General features: G+C 40.6%; 1 protein-coding gene across 1 annotated transcript in view; it reads right to left on the bottom strand.

The window, feature by feature from the left end:
• Positions 1–14822, bottom strand: part of BRINP1 (bone morphogenetic protein/retinoic acid inducible neural-specific 1) — a 283604-nt gene that overhangs the window by 109512 nt on the left and 159270 nt on the right. The gene's annotated exons all lie outside the window — the stretch shown is intronic.

The following is a 14822-nucleotide window of genomic DNA, read 5'->3' as shown; positions in this document are numbered from 1 at the left end:
AGATATGATGAAACTCATTGTATTTTGAGCTCTGGTAGCCTAGTGGTCAGAAACTGTGCTGCAATCCTGAAGGCATACAATTGGAATTAACCAGCTGCTCTACGGGGAAAGGATGGGCAATCTCCTCCCATGTGATTAAACTGCCTTTGAAAACCTGCTTGAGGGTTAGCTAAGGGTCATTCCAACTTGATGGTAACATCACAGCAACAATAACAATATTTTAGAGGTCACTTGGCTTAATGGGTTCTATGTTGGGCTACTAACTGAAAGGCTGGCAATTATAAACCAACGAGAGAATTCCCACTATGATTTATAATCTTGGAAATCTGATGATGAGTGGTGCCATGAGGCGGGATAAATTCAACCACAGTGGGTTGGGTTGGGCTTAGAATGTAAGAATTCCTCCCTTGTAGATCACCATAGTACTATGACAGGGGGTTATTACTGTTTTCTCATACTCATCACAAGACCTATGTCTCCATTATCATTGCCAGCTAGCTGCTTTTTCTTTCACTGGTAAATGGTAAAAGGGATGGATCTCTAGTGGTTTTGTGGATAGGGAGTAGTGCTTCCAGCTCAAAGGCCCTCGATCTGAATGCACTAGTTGTGCCACAAGAGAAAGACGGATGATCTACTGTGCAATTACTGCCTCTGAAAATCTGCTCAGTGCTCACGACCTGGTCAGTCAGGAGTCAGTCCTGATCTCATGGGACAGAACAATATTAACAACAATACCAGAGAGATGTTTGTGGTTTTTTGTTTTGGTTTTTTTTTTTTTCACTTTGTAAAACATTTTGATATCTGTTATAAGATAGAATTCAGAAGAATGATAAATACTTTGATAAATACATACATAAATGAATGGAAGAACTAAATGAGGGAGCCAGTAGGGAAGATCTAAGGCACAATACAGCTTAGAGACCTGACCCAAGATAATTTTGAATCAGAAAAATTATTCAGAGTTCAGTTCAATTCAAAATGTTAACATAAATTCATTTGGTACCTACTACTGGGAGGAAATTAAATTATGCTCAAAAGATCATGCGACAGAGTTTTAATTTTTTTTCTTCGTCTTCAATGATACAGTAGATCAAAACTGAGGAACTTTGAACTAGGAATCCAATCACAAATTTCACTGTGCATCTTACCAACTACGCAAGGTCATCTTGAGCAAAGTACATCGCCCCCTCAATCAATTTTTATACACACACACACAACCATACACATACACATACTGGACATAATATTATCTCTCTTCTACGGTTGTGGCAAGTATTTATATAAATCATCTAAAAAAAAAAACAAACAAACCCAAAAAAACCACTCACAACCAACCTCCCCTAAAAAGCAATTGTGTGTTGTGTATTGTTGATTGCTGCGTGATGCATAGTGACCCTAGGAACAAAAGACCTGAGACATTTCTATAACTAGTATTGTTTCTCTAAATTCATAGAGTTTCCAGAGACATACTGTTTATAAAGTTGATGCCACTCCTGCTTCCAAACCTGTCTTAATCTGGGAACTCCACCAAACACTCTTCATCATCAGTAACCATTATGGCATTTGACAACCCAAAGGCACAAAGTTCAGCATCACAGCCACCCCAGGTTACCTCAGTACAGCAAATTAACAGAAGAGTGCTGTACCACTTAGAAGAATGTTTCTCTAAAATATAATAACACTAGGCCTAAGGACCACAGGCCCTCAGGCCCAAAGACTGTTAAAAACAAAGGCCCTCCACAAGAGCCTTAAATAAAAACAAACAAAACAAAAACAAAACCCAAAACAACCAAACATTCCACAGGACCCTCAACCAAAACAAGAGAGTCCATCTTTCAGAGTCATCTGTGGAAACAAGGACCTGGCCTTAAATACAAAGGCCCTCCAAAAGGTGGTGTTGACTCTAAAACAAGAGGATTAAATAAAACAAACAAACAAAAAAAATCACAACACAGCAACCAAAGATTCCACAGGACCATCAACCAAAACAGGAAAGCACCAATTGGGGGGGGGGGGGAGGGAAGGCAAACTGATTGCTGTCTAAACCAATTCACAGCTAATCTTGGGGGGGAGGGAGGAGGGGTGTGTTTCAGAAGCTATAAATTGCACAGAGGAGACTGTCCATCTTTCTTTCATGAAGTGACTGATGGATTTGAACCAACAAAAAGGCACAGCCTGTGGGTTGGCAGGGCAGTGCAAGTCTTTACGGACTTCACCACTATATGAATCAGAGGATCCAAAAATACACTTGAAAGAACAAGGTACTAATTCTTTGGGACAGACTGTTTTACAACTTATTTCTTGCAAGTTTCTAGACATGCAAATCATTAAAGACCCAGAGGAAGAGAAGGAGAATTCAAATTGAGTACAAGTAGAAATATAAAGGGTCTTGCTTGTTTGTTGGTTTTTTTTTAATTTCTACTCTAATATAAAGACAATCACTCTGCTCAAAGATGCAGTTTAGCCTAGAACCAGCTCTCTGGTCTGCCTGCGATCCATGGTCTAGCTCTTCGTGGGGGGAAAAAACCCCCAAAACAAACCACCCCAACAAAAAAAAATCAGGCAAGCCATGTGGGTTGTAAAGTCAGTTTAGATAAATGATGAAAACCAGAGTTTAATTAAAAGGTCTCTAGCTCCTGCCACAGGATTGAAGAGATGAATAAAGGAAAGGGCATGGGGCAAAAAGAAACAGAATAGGGTGAGAAGGAGGCTACAATATGCCCCGGTAATTCAGTGAAAGAGCCTGACCCCTTACGTGGAGGAAACTAGATCTGGAAAGATTTATATGAAAATATATATCCAAGTCTCAGAGTTTGGATCTATGTTTGCTTAAGGAGTTTCTGCCCAGAATTTATAATATACCTCAGATTCTAAGTAAAATCAAGCCCGAGCATGGACATTGCATGTAATTATTAAGTCAATCAAATGTACTCAGAGAACACTTACAAGAGCACACACTGAGCACAGGGTATGATACATATAGGAGATAGATACATACATCACCTACCTTGTTCCTAAAAAGCTTAATCTGGCAAGAGAAACAAAGCTTTTAGAACGTAGGATACAGGATGAGAAGGGGGAAACGTAGACTGGCTCTCAAAAAAAGTCATGCCTGAACTGTAGTGTTGAAGTTTGAATACAATTAAAATAGATATTTATGGGGTAAAATATTTGTGTGGGGAGAGAGAGACAGAGAGAAAGAGAAAGAAATACCTGAAGGGCCACACGGCGACTTCATAATAGAGGTAGGGATAAAAACTGGTACCTTATATTATTCCTTTAATATATATATTGACAAGTATAATATAAAAAAATAACAAAACCTATACCAATGCAGAAGAGTAGTATCATCCCTCACCACGAAATCAAGGTCATGACTAAATTTCATTTTTGTTAATTGCCTCCAGTCTCCCTGAAGTTCACCAGCTATAAACACGGGGTCTACCATCTGTGATGCAGCCTTCAAAAGGGAAGGAAGTCAATGCCAAGCACCAGATTCCGCCTGCACATGGCAGTTTTAGGGCCCAAGTAAGGGAAATGCATGTGGCCTGCCAAGCACAGCTCCAGGCACTTGGATAGAGTCCAACAGGGGAGAACATTTATTCTAAAGAATCCACTAAGTAACAGGCAGTGAGCACCCAACATCATGGCCACAGTCCCTGATCCTAACAAGTTGTTGCATTTCATTGGAAGAAACCATGGTTTGTTGTTATTGTTGTTGTTATGTGCTGTCGAATCATTTGCGACTCATAGCGACCCTATGTATAACAGCCCTAAACCCTTCTCTATCCTGTGCCAATCGCACTGCCTCTGACAGACCCATTCCGATTACTCCAGTTACTGAATCAATCCACCTCACAGAGGGCCTTCCCCTCCTGCTCTGTCCCTCTACCCTCCCAAGCATGATGTCCCTCTCCAAGGACCTGTCCCTCCTTACAACATGACTAAAGTATGTCAGACGAAGCCTCAGAATCCTTGCCTCCAAGGAGCAGCCCAATTAACCCTCTCCAGGATGAATCTGTTTGTTTTCTTGACAGTTCATGGTACATTTAATACTCTTCTCCCTCACCACAGCTCAAAGGCATCAATTCTCCTTCTATCCTCCCTAGTCATTGTCCAACTCTCTGATTCACAACAAGTAATTGCAAAGACCATGGCCTGTATCAGACGCACCTTAGTCTCCAGAGAGACACCGTTGCTCTTGAGTACTTTAGAGAGGTCCTCAACAGACAGTAATTTAGAGACACTAATTAAGATGGGTGTGCTGAATGCCAAGGTGCAGGTTGTCACAGCTGAATGAGAGGAAGGTACCTGGTCTTATCCGGAGGAGGGGTCAGGCTGCTAGTAGTTGAAATAATGTTTTGGTTTAAGATGAGTCTTGAAAGAAATGTAAGGTTTGTCCAGACAAAAATGGAGAAGTATTTCAACAAGAATAAATTCCATGTGCAAAACGTAAGGGATGAAAGAGGACAAGAAAGTCGGAGACAAAGCGATACATATGTTCAATGAGTCTATACGTAAGTGTGCAAGATCTACAAATAGTAAGAGGTAACAGTAGAGAGTTTGGCAAGAACTAAAGGATAAAAGTCCTTGATACTGATTGAGTTGGGTCCCCTAAAACAGATGATGTTAACTCTAACCCCTGTAACTATGGTTATAATCCCATTTGGAGATGGATTTTCCTAATTTTAATTTTAAATTTAATTTAATTTGGCAAATTTATATTTGTCAAACTAAAAAAGTAAGATGTATTTTAAGCCAATCACCTTTGATATGTTTTAAAAAGATGGTGGTGAAGCAGGGGGAAAATAGATACTAGGCCTCATGTAGGTCACTAAGAAACCAAGGAATAGACCAGAAAGGACCTTGTCCTATAGCCAACAGATAGAGAATTCCGTTCCTTTAAAGCTAGCACTCTGGATTCAAACATCCACCTTCCAAAGCAGCTGTTGTTGTGTGTTGCAGAGTCAAGACTGACTCCCAGCTGACCCCTCAGTGGGTTTTCAGAGGAAACTAAAAGCACGGAAGGAGACAGCCTTTCTCTGAAGGAACACCTGGTGGATTCAAATGCAATGCCTTTGTGACTGCAGTGCATCTTCTTACCACTGGGTCACCACAGCTCATTTCTTAAAACAATAGACTAAAACATAATGTCAATTGTGAGGATGGTTCATGAAGACTCAATGCTGCATTCTGTTGTACAAAGGATTTCTGTGAGTCAAAATGAATACAATGACACCTAACAACAAAAAATCTCCAGACTGTAAGAAAATAAACTTCTGCTTGTTAAAGCCACTCATGCAATTTCTGTTACAACATCATTAGCTAACTAAGACCTTGTAGGCTAGACTATAATGGCCTATTTTGGTCTATATAAACTTTGCTCTTACTGCCTGAGTTTCCAAGCTAAGAGTTTAAAGGATGAGTTTATGTGACTTTTAAACCATTGTGGGGATACTGGAGAAAAAGCAGTAATAGTCCCAGAATTCTTGAAGTATTTTTTATTAAAATGCACTTACGCTAAAAAGCTCTACGGTACCCAGACTGATTCAGAAGCAGATATAAGCAACATTAGAGCTGTAAACAATGTTTTATACATTCCAGACTTGAGAACCTACTATCTTTCCAGTGCCGAGAACACAGTAATGAATAGTAAAAATTCTTGCTCTCAAGGAAAATGCAGTATAGTGGCAATGCTTGGATAATAAACAAATAAATGTGCATTGTGTCATAGGGATATCAACATGGTAAAGATAAATAAAGCAGGGAAAGCGGGCTGCAAGGCCCAGTCGTCTGGTAAAGATATGATTTCATATGGTGGCCTAGTAAGAGCCTCCACATTTCTCTGTATTTGAACAGAGACTTGAAGGAAATTAAGCTCATTGGGGCTAATTGGGAGAACGGTTTCAGGGAGAAAAGATGGAAAATATAAGAGCCCTAAGGTAGTCATGTGCTTGGCAAGTTTCAGGAGGAAACATTGAAAGATTTGAGAAAATGAATGGAGAGAAAGAAAGGTTCGTGACATTAAACAAATAACATCACAAAGTATAATAGGAGTTGCTACCGATCTTGAGGGGTTTGGTAGCTTTGGCCAACTTGGTTTTGTAACTTCCAAGGAAGACAGAAAGTCAAAACAGGGTTTTGCAGTAGAAATGATGCAACTTGATTTATATTTCAAAATGAAGGGGGGAAAATTTTGTTCTTTCAATAGCCAGACAGAATTATTTTAGGCTCTGCAGGCCATGTGGTCTCTGCTATAGGTGCTAACTCTATTATTGTAGTGTGAAATAGTCATAGTCAACATTTACATGAGTGAGAGTGGGTGCATTAAAAAAAAACAAACCCAAACCCTTTATTTATAAAAAGCAAGCTAAGGGCCAGATTTAGTCCTCAAGACACAGCTTACTGACCCCTGTTCTAAGAGCACCACCATGACTTCACTTAATCATCAAATCCAATTCACTCAGTTCACAGAGGCAAAAACTGAATGCTAAAGAGATTAAGTCATTTGCTTGAAATCATACAACCAATGACTGACAGGGCTTAACTCAAAAACAAGGGTTCCTAACTCCAGGTACAGCACCATTTCCATTTGCAATGTGCCTCCCCATGACTGGAAGGAGAAAACAATAAAAGAAAGTCTGGCTTGTCATGTTTAACTGCTCAGCTAGCCTAGGAACAATTTCATGTAAGTTCTCAGTGAATTGAGCTCCACATAAAATATCTCTTTCCTTCTGAGCCCACAGAGCCAGCAAATTCCCCTTGGAGGAGAAGGCAGAACTCACGAAGACACAGGATCTGCAGAATATGCTTATGCCCAATTAAGCATCCCAGCAGGGTAGGTGAACCAATTAGACTGAGATTAAAAAAGGATCCTGGATGGGATGCATGGGGTGGCTGCAGCGAGGCCCGACCCACTGGGGGAGCTGAGGGCGGGAGGGGGGGTGATGACACAGGCAGAGGACAGATGAAGAAGCAAACCAGGGTCATGGGATTTAAGATGAAGCTGGAGAGAACCTATATGCTTTCTTCCTAGAGTCAATCGCTGTGCTCATAACAATTCTCCACGATCAGTTTTATAATTTCTTTTTTTTCCTGCATACACATGGATACACATGTGAACAATGGCACACTGAGTAAGAGATTACACTGGAAGACACATGAACAACAACAACAATTACTACAACAACAAAATGATGCAGAGATTGGCAGGACTGGTCCTGTGCCGTTTCAGAGGGGCTCCCTCTCCTGTCAATATTACTGCTTGTGAAATAAACTTGCTGTAGCAGAGGAACTTCAAGCTTGTATTTTTTTTTATTTTTTTTTAAGCTTGTATCTTTTTCAGCCTACGCTTTAGAAGCAGATACAGCTTGATTCTTCCACCTCTTATCTATGAGACTCTGCATCTACTTAGACCCTGTAAGATGAATATGATGCTCACCTTAAATGGCTGGTGTAGGAATGCCTTAATTAATGCAGCACACTGAAGAGAAATAAGCCTTGAATAAAACGTGAGTGCTGAAGTTATCATCAGTTTTTCATTGTTATGATTATCTGAGAGGCACGACATGGGAAGCCTGGTGATAGGGTGAGAGGAGAGAAGGAAAGGGATTTCGGAACAGTCAGGCCCTTTATTCGAGTGACCAACACATCATTTTTGGGATAGATGGGTCTTGATTCCAGTCAAACATGGTGAAAAGTATGAAACCAGTGTTAAAGAACTGGACAGCAGCACATAACCCATTGGCCCTGAGTCAGTCTAGACTCTATAAGATGGGATGTAAATTCCCTCCAACTCTCTTTTCTCCTACATGAGATAAGGACTAAATCATGTATCTCTCCAAACAGCGCTAAAAAGGTTAAAAGAAATAATAGTTAAAAAGCTATTAATAAATTGTAACTGGCTATGACAGTTACTAGCTGCTACTGGTATTATCATTATTTTCTCCTAGGGACCACTTACAATAATGTTTGAGTTGCCTGAAACAGAAACTCTATTTTTGGTTTTTTTTTTCACCTCTTAAATGTGGAGAGGGTGATGATCTTCACTTCTAAGGCCTGTGTAAAGAGAACACCTCCAAAAGGCTGAGTTGCTAGTAAGCGTTGAATAAATGTGAGTGAATTCCACTTTTTCCTAACTGGCTAACTGAGGCAACCAGTAAGTGCTGTTTATTGGAGGGTCAACAAAAAGGGCAAAACCCTCGACAAGATGGACGGACAATGGGCTCGAGCACACGTGTGAGGAGTGTGTAGTGTTTTGTTCTGCTGCTCCCAGCGCGGTTCTGAGTCTGAGCCAACTTGAAATAAGTAATCTTCAGTCCTGTACCCTTCAGCCCACTATTGGAGGCAGAAGTCTTGGAGATGATTTTTAAAAAAAATATACAGTTGACTGACATAAAAAAATACAACAAAGAAAATAATAAAAGGAAGAAAAAGAAGGTTAAAATTAGCAAGAAAAAGAATTCTAAGAGTTCTGAACACTACATGGAAATGGACCACAAATATCACACAGCTTCCTTGAAGGCAAACAACAAAAAGTCATAGCTGAAGGCGCCACATGGTCAAGAAGATATAGAATGCTGGTGAAACAAAGATTTCATGTGACCTAACTTTGTTGTTGTTGATAGCCGTCTAGTCAAGCATGACTCATAGTGACCCTATGAACAAAAGGTCTGAAGCTCCTCAACAACCATCAACCTTTATCAAAGTTCACTGAGTTTCCTGAGGCATGTTATTTAGGAAGTGGGTACCACTCCTGTTTCCAAGATCTAACATTAGACACACTTAAAAAATATCCCATGTTTTCTCATAAAAAGATGGATTCAGAAGATGCTGACAAGTGAAGTCCTCAACAATATGCCAATGGTATGAGTTTGATGAGTCAGACTGGCGCAGTGTTGTCTCATGCATGGATGCCAAAGTTCAATTCAATAAAATCAATTCCATGAGGGTCAAACATATTACAATCTAGATAGGCAGCTCTCTGGTGGCCTGACTTAATCCAATAAAGCATTTAGACTATTTTATAGACACTGTACCCTCAGTAAAGTTCTGTGGCAACCATGCCTAATTACACTCATGCCATGTTTGCATTTGTTTATGCCTAGGCATTGTATCCTATTGGTGGCACTATGTAATCATGTGTTAGTGGAATTAAAGGAAGCTTCTGAGTATCAGGGTGATGGAGGGGAACTCTGGGACCGCTTCTGCTATTGTTAGCAGCAAGTTTTCCCCGGAGATGAGCTGGGGGATTGTGGAGGAGGAGAGCAAAGAGATGAAATCACTGAGCCGAGAGAGAAAGAGAGAGAGAGCCTGCTCTTGCCTGCCTGCTGTTCCCAGTCTCTTCCCACATGGTCTCCAGCCAGCTCAAAGAAAGGTGAACCCAAGGGCATGTGTGAAGTGGAAATGATGCATCCTAACAAGTGAAGGTGTCAATGCCAAATCCCCTGCCTGCCTCCATGCTCAGAACATAAGTGGGAGGGCAGCTGAGGACTCATAGCATCCAAGCAAATCTCTTAGGGCATTTTAGCCCTGGAAGGGTGAGGGGAGGAAAACAACAAAAACACTGTCCCCGCAAACATGACTACAGACAGCACCATTTTAATTGTAAGGAAAGACACTGATTTAATTTTAAGAATAAAATAATCTTTGCTTACAATTGGTAACTACTCTATCCAGTTTCCAAACTGGGTTTGCTTAAATACTGTCATTGTTTACTGCTACCAACCCTGCTAGCAGCTCCAAAGTCTCTTCTGGGAATACATTTCAGAGACATGGGGTCCATTCTTTAAAGAAAAAGGAGTTGGATGATGCGACATCTGCTTCCCACGGAGCAGAAATTTAGAGAAACACAGCAAGCACACTTGAGATGACCTGACTTTTATGTAAATGAGCAATGTCCAGAAAAGCAACCAGGATTCTTCATTGATGATCATTACTGAGGTGAGAAGGAGGTGATAACCTAGGAAGGCAGCTTAGGACAGCCTTGCTTTATTTTCCTCTGAGGCTATTTCCTGAGATGCCCTCAGTGTACCTGAGCAGCAGCCTCCACACCTTGCCAAACAAAATTCAACTCAGGATGGAAGGGCTGGTGGAGACATGGCCAGTCCTGCCATGACAAATAATTTGAGGCCCCAAAAGAGAAAGGGCCTTGTCCCAGGGCACAGAAACATGACGGCCAGCTCGAATCTGGTTACTATTTCCAGATTCTGTATTCTCTCCTCTAAATATTTACTGTCTCATATCTACTCTCCCCATTTTTTAGGACTAGCAGTATACCTGTTTCTTTACAAGGTTATGCCAAATACATTATGCTACTGGCAACTGGGAGAGAGGAGTATTGCCCACTCTTGCACAAATGCGAGAAACTGAGGTCCTAGCCAGTGTAAGCCAGGAAGCAAATCCCTGGAAGCCGGGACAGAAAAGTTCACAGTTATCTGCCAGGGCCCTTCCTGACTTCTGGGTCCCTTCCCTTTGCATTGCATTTCCTCAACTACACGAGTGCCTTCAAAAGAACAGACTATAGGTTGTTAAGGATAAGAAAATGTTCAGGTTATACACTAGACCTTGCGTTCCTAAATGTCTAAGCAAAGAAAACAACCAGGTCCTTTCTCAGTGATGTGGTGGTACCCTGAGTTGAGCAGTTACTTTAGAGGCAGAAAGGGCAGCTCTGGATCCCGGTATAAAGCCACTGACTAACTGAGTGACCTTTTGCAGATGCCTCAGCCTCTTGGATTTCTTTCTCAATGATAAAGGGACTGCAGAATTTACCTTGTAGGGCCGCTGGAAGGATTAAACATAATGAAAGCAATTAATCTGGAAGTAGTAGCTACTCAATAAATGTTAGCTATTTTTCCTATGGCAAAACATTCTCAGAAAGGAGTTTGTCAAAGAACACATAACTTTTAATGGATATTTTAAATGATCTTAATATTTTAATATGCCCACAGGCTCCAGGGATTACACAAACTGCATACAAATAAAATATTTAAAATTCTGTTTACTCATTTTGTTTCTCCGCTTATTTCCAAAGCATCTATTGTGAAAGCATGACTCATAACTAAACAGAGATTAATAAAAGTTTGGAGTAGCAATTATTTTCCAATTATCATAAATTCCATTAAGCATTGCAATTATAGGAATTTTCTTTTTCCAATCACAAAGTTTGAGAACTCTAAGGGACCACAGAGCATGTCTTCCTCATTGCCTTCCATGTTTAAATGGAAACATGGAGACGGTGAGTGGAGAGGTAACTTTCCAAGAGACACGGTTGTCAGAACAGAGCTTCTTCTCCTTCTGCCACACTGCATCATTTTAGGAGAAGAGTGAACAACTCCTACCTCTACACGTAGCAGTATATTTTGATTGTTTATCTGATTTCACATGACTTGGGGGAACAAAGGAATGAAAAGATGCTGACCACTCAGGGATGGCCTAACTAGCATGCCAGTCTCATACAATATTGAACTTAATCATACAAATTGTTCCACCAATTAAGAAGGGCCATTTCAGAACCTTCCAAATGTCTATATTCTCTGCTAGACCCTTCTTTCTTTTATTTCTTCATATTCACCCTACATTTAACAATGTCATTAAAAGTAATCGACACACTATGGCCTATAGAGCAAATCTGTCCCACTGACTCTTGTAAATAAAGTTTTATTAGATCATACCTATCTGTGTTCATTTGTTTATATATCATCTATGGCTGCTACAGTGGAAGAAGTGAGTAGTTATAACAGAAACCATATAGCTCACAAAGTCGAAAATATTTACTGTCTGGCCCTTTACAGTAGAAGTTCACTGAGCCTACTAGCCTGAGCATTTGAACCCTTTATTATAATAATCAAAGATGTTTTCAAAGATTTCTACATTGAACTAGGCCGGGAGACAGGTAGATCAGTAGTCTCTAGGTAAGGTTTCTCTTTGCCTTTGGAAAATGTTTGAAAACTACTGAGCCAAAGCAGATTAGAAAACAAGGACATCTCCCCACACAGCCTGCTGGAATCACCTTTAATGAATTTAGATTTAAATTCAAATCAGAAGAAAACTAATAAATGATTCTTAGATTGTACCCGAGTTAAAAAAAAAAAACCACACACACACACACACACACAACCAGGCATGATTCAAGTGGAATTGATGATTTGATGATTAAACAAATTAATTGACTTAACATAGGCAATGCTGGAAAAACAACATCTGGGGCTGGGAGTGACATTTGAGTTATTCTTACAGATATTTTCTACAAAAGCATTTGCTGCAGCAGGTCAAGGACTGCAATATTAAATATGAATTGAAGTTCAACAAAAAAGAACAAAGATTCTCACCAATGGGACAACAGGCAGCACCATGATAGAAGGAGAACAGATTGAGATTCTTAACAATTTCAGCTTGCTCAGCTCCACAATCAACACTCTTGGCACCAGCAGTCAGGAAATCAAAAGATTAATTGCATGAGGAAAATCTGCTGTCAGGGACCTCTCCAAAGTGCCAAAGAACAAGGATGTCAGTCTAGAGACTAAGGTGTGCACGATGAAGCCCATAGTCTTCGCAATTACTTCCTATGCATCAGAGAGCTGGATAATGACTAAGAATGACAGGAGAAGAATTGATGCCTTTGAGCTATGGTGCTGTAGAAGAGTATTAACCAGTCTGTCCTGGAAAGGGTTAAAAAAAGTTGCTCATTTGAGGCAAGGATTTTGAAGCTCTACCTGATATGTGCTTTGGGTACATGGTCAAAAGGGATCAGTCATTGGAGGACATCATAGTTGGAAGGGTGGAAGGACAGCACAGTAGAGGAAGACACTGGTTGAGGTGGATTAACACAGTAACTGGAGTAATAAGAGTAGGAGTGTCAGAGTCAGAGAGATTGGTTTAGGATAGGGCAAGCTTCAGAGCTATTGTACACAGGGTGGCTACAAGTCACAGCTGACTCCACAGCACGTAACAGAAACAACAACTGTATCCTTCTTTAGTTATTCCTAGAGTTTTCAAAGTCTTGTTATTTCAGAAGTCCCTGGTCAATTCTCCTCTCTAGTCTGTCTTAACCTGGGAGCTCTGCTTTAATACAGCCATGGACAGAAAAGTGCTGACCCCTAAGAGCAGACAATAAAAGCCTCTCCTGGAGAAAGTGAAACCAGCATGTCCCTTGGAGGCAAGAATTGTGAAACTCCATCACACATACCCTGGATATGTTGTAAGGAGGTGTCAGTCCTTGGAGAAGGACATCATCAGCTTGGAAAAGTGGAAGCTCAGCATAAAAGAGAAAGACCTTCAATGAGATGGACTGACACAGCTACTGTAAGAATATGCTCAAGTATGTCGGAGATGGTGAGGTTGGCCGAGGGCAGGACAAAGTTCAGAGCCACTGTTCACAAGGTTGCTATGAGTTGTAGTCAAGTCGACAGCTTCTAACAACAACACAGGTAGTCGATGCCCAAACACTACAAGAAGGCAGACACAATTGTTTCTGTCTGGCAAGATCTGATGAATTGCAATGCCAACATAATATAGCTCCAAAGGCCTGGAATGACCAGGATGAACTGACAGCAAGGCAAATCTCAGCTCAATAAAAGTTCTTTCTCACTGTCAGAACTGATCATAAAGTAACAGGTTAGTCTCAGGGAAAATGGACATTCCTGTCTGTAAAGATATTGGAGTAAACTTTGGGTAGCTCACTAGCAGAGATGCTTATATGAAAGATTCAGAATCAAAAAGGCAGCTGAAATCATTGCCATTGCTGCCCATACTAACTAAGAAATTGTGCTTCAGTACAGAAAAAAATATGTATGGCAAATAAGGAATTATCTTTTGAGCACATAGATGAATGTGGCATATTTTAGTTGGGAAAAGGTAATAATCATTACAGATTTGTTATTCTCCAGTAGGTAAATGATGTATTGCATCCAGGATATCGCCAAAGCATTAAAGAGCAAGGGTGTCAGTTAGAACAAGGTGTTCCTGTTCCAAATCATGATATTTTCAATTGTTTCCTATACTTCTGCAAGTTGGATAATGAATCAGGGTGACAGAAAAGGAATTAGTGTCTGAATAGTGGTGTTTGGGCATGAGAACTGAGTATCTCATGGATTGCCAAAAGAACAAACAAGTCTGTCTTGGAGAAAGTACAAACTTGGAAAAAATGGTAAAACTTTGTTTCACATACTGGTGGTACATGTCCTCTGAAGAGTCCAATCACTTGAAAAGGACACGCTAAGAAAGGTGAAAGGCTAGAGAAAAAGAGGAAGATCCTCAACAAAATGGATTGACTCAGTGACTGTAACAATGGGCTCTTGCATGGCACAGATGGTGAGGATGGCTCAGAATAGGGCAAAGTTGAGATCTGCTAATCATGGGTCACCAAGAGTCACAGTCCATTCCACTATACTTAGTAACAGAAAAAGGCAATAGGAGGATGAATGATGGTTATGCAGGAGATTGTACTATTAGATGGGTTTTACTTTGGTTTTGTGTGCTATGGCTGACTCTGAGAAGAACGGGAATCCCAGAACATTTGATTGTGCTTATGTGAAACCTATACTTGGACCAAGAGGCAGTCGTCAGACAGAGCAAGGAGACACTACATGGTTCAAAATAAAGAAGGGGGTCTGTCAGGAATGTATTTTGTCTCCATACCTTTTCAATCTGCATGCTGAACAAATCATCCAAGATGTTAGGCTGTACGAGGAGGAATGTCACATCAGGATTGATGGAAGAGTCATCATTGTGCGGATGGCACAACCCTGCATGCTGAAACTGAGGAGGACCTGAAGCGCTTGTTGCAGAAGGTCAAGGACTGCAGCCTTCAATATGAATTGAAG

This window comes from Elephantulus edwardii, unplaced genomic scaffold (genome assembly GCF_000299155.1).
Source record: "Elephantulus edwardii isolate Elephantulus edwardi_28Jun2011 unplaced genomic scaffold, EleEdw1.0 scaffold00092, whole genome shotgun sequence".
NCBI classification, from domain to species: domain Eukaryota; kingdom Metazoa; phylum Chordata; class Mammalia; order Macroscelidea; family Macroscelididae; genus Elephantulus; species Elephantulus edwardii.
This window is presented reverse-complemented; position numbering and strand designations above follow the sequence as displayed.